The sequence below is a fragment of the Palaemon carinicauda genome, chromosome 13, assembly GCF_036898095.1.
Source record: "Palaemon carinicauda isolate YSFRI2023 chromosome 13, ASM3689809v2, whole genome shotgun sequence".
In the NCBI taxonomy this organism is placed as follows: Eukaryota; Metazoa; Arthropoda; class Malacostraca; order Decapoda; family Palaemonidae; genus Palaemon; species Palaemon carinicauda.
In genome coordinates, this window is record NC_090737.1 from 101,767,932 (window position 1) to 101,770,431 (window position 2,500).

Below are 2,500 nucleotides of genomic sequence, written 5' to 3' on the forward strand. Positions count from 1 at the left end.
TCACATTGGCTTGGTTTTTCCATTACATATTTTACAAATATCTATTCCATCTGAAGTATACGTGATTTTTCTGGTAATGAAGTGACGCAAAACTAATTTCTCGCTTTTCTTTCATAGCATATTCATTTCCGAATGTGGCATCAACTCCCTCCCATGCGAAAGTAACAAATATCAGTAAAATAAATATCCATATGAAGTACACTAAACACACACACACTTATATATATATATATATATATATATATATATGTATATATATATATATATATATATATATATATATATATATATATATATATATATACATACATACATATCATCATCATAAGTCGTAACCACTCACTGCAGGACAAAGGCGTCACACACTGTTCTTCAATTTACGTCTGCTTATGGTCTTTCTCTGCCAATTTATATCTGCAAATTTTCTTAGCTCGTCAATCCATCGACTTCTCTAACTTCCTGTGCTTCTTTTGCAATTTCTGTTATTCTTAATGTCCATCAATTATCTATCATTCTCATTATATTTCCTGATTATATCCATTTCTTTTTCATTCATGTCGTTTGCTCTCGTATCCATGTTGCTCTTTTTTCTGACTATTAGTGTTAATCCCATCATTATTCTTTCCATAGCTCTTTGAGTTGTAACCAGCGTATGTTTTAAGGCTTTTGTAATACTCCAAACGTTAATGATTGTAACATCATCTGATTAAATACTTATCTTTATAGAGAAAGTGGTATTATACTTTCCAAAATCTAATTTTGTATATATATATATATATATATATATATATATATATATATATATATATATATATATAAAACATTGTCAGAACGTATTCTGAATCTAACTCCTATCCCTAGACAGACCTATCTATATTTTATGACTTTCATGCGAGGGGAACCCTTATTCCTGAAAAGTTGGAGGTGAAGGTAATTCGGAAATAACTGTCGCCCAGACACTGCAATACACACAGACACAGACGCACATATATGTGTGTGTGTATATATATATATATATATATATATATATATATATATATATATATATATATACATATACATATGTGTATATATATATATATATATATATATATTATACAGCATATATCATTATCATCATCATCATCTCATACGCCTATTGACGCAAAGGGCCTCGGTTAGAATACGCCAGTCGTCTCTATCTTGATCTTTTAATTCATTATTTCTCCATTTATCATATCCTACTTCGCGCTTCATAGTTCTCAGCCATGAAGGCCTAGGTCTTTCAACTCTTCTAGTGTCTTGTGGAGCCCAGCTGAACGTTTGGGAACTAATCTCTCTTGGGGAGTGCGAAGAGCATGCCCAAACCATCTCCATCTACCCCTCATCCGGATCTTATTCACATATGGCACTCGAGTAATCTCTATTATAGTTTCATTTCTAATCCTGTCCTGCCATTTACTTCTCAATATGCTTCTGAGGGCTTTGTTCTCAAATCTACTAAAACTACTGGAGATTGTTTCATTGTCATACCATGACCCATGTCCATATAGTTTCACCGATCTCATTAAACTGATTTATAGTGTGATTCTTAGATGTAACTTCAGGCGATTTGATTTCCAAAAAATACTTAATCTAGCCATTGTCTGATTTGCTTTTTTCAGTCTTTCAGTAAACTAATTCTAAAGTACTATAGATATCTATTACACTTAGGCTTTCATTAGTGGATAGTTTTCATTCATGATTCATATTTAATCTTTATATATTATGTGGTGTATCAGTGATCATAGTTACTAAATACTTAAATGACTCTACCTCATTCATTCTTTCTCCTTCTAATGATATTTCATCTTCCATTGCATACTCTGTTCTCATCATCTCTGTCTTTCTTTAATTTATCTTGTGCCCAGCCTCTCAAGCATTGCAAATCCTGTGGTGTTCTGCTAACAAGGACAGCATTATCAGCATAATCTAGGTCTGCTAATTATGTCAATTGTTTTGAAAATATATGGTATTCTTATTCTAAAGAGACTGGAGAGAAAGATTGATGAAAAGCTGAGAGATGAACAAGCGGGATTTCGAAAAGGTAAAAATAGCACTGACTAAATTTTCATTTTGAGACGTTGTACAGCAGTGCGTGGAAAATAGAAATCCACTTTTGATGGCATTTGTGAACTATGAAAAAGCCTTTGATACTGTGCACCGGCCAATTTTGTGGAGAGTCCAGTAGAGTACTCCAAGGGAATGTGTTGTCACCTATGTTGTTTATTCTCCTCATGGATTTTGTAATTGTGACGAACCGAGAGAAGATTGTGACTCAAAGGCAGGATGAAAGCAACTGAGTAACTTTATTACAGAACATCCGTTTATAAATTCTATATACATAAACTCCAGGCAAAAAGGGCATAAAAAACATAACAGGCAATTTCATGTTCAACCGACAACTGCACTGGTTAACAGTTAGCGGTGAGAAAAACAGACATGTTATTTCAGGTCCCTATCAGTGCGAGGGGACAGCGAA

The 2,500-nt window shown here is 33.2% G+C and overlaps 1 pseudogene; it reads right to left on the reverse strand.

Annotated features, from left to right (window-relative positions):
- The window catches only part of LOC137652351 (discoidin domain-containing receptor 2-like), a 185,259-nt pseudogene that overhangs the window by 118,854 nt on the left and 63,905 nt on the right, over nucleotides 1-2,500 (reverse strand).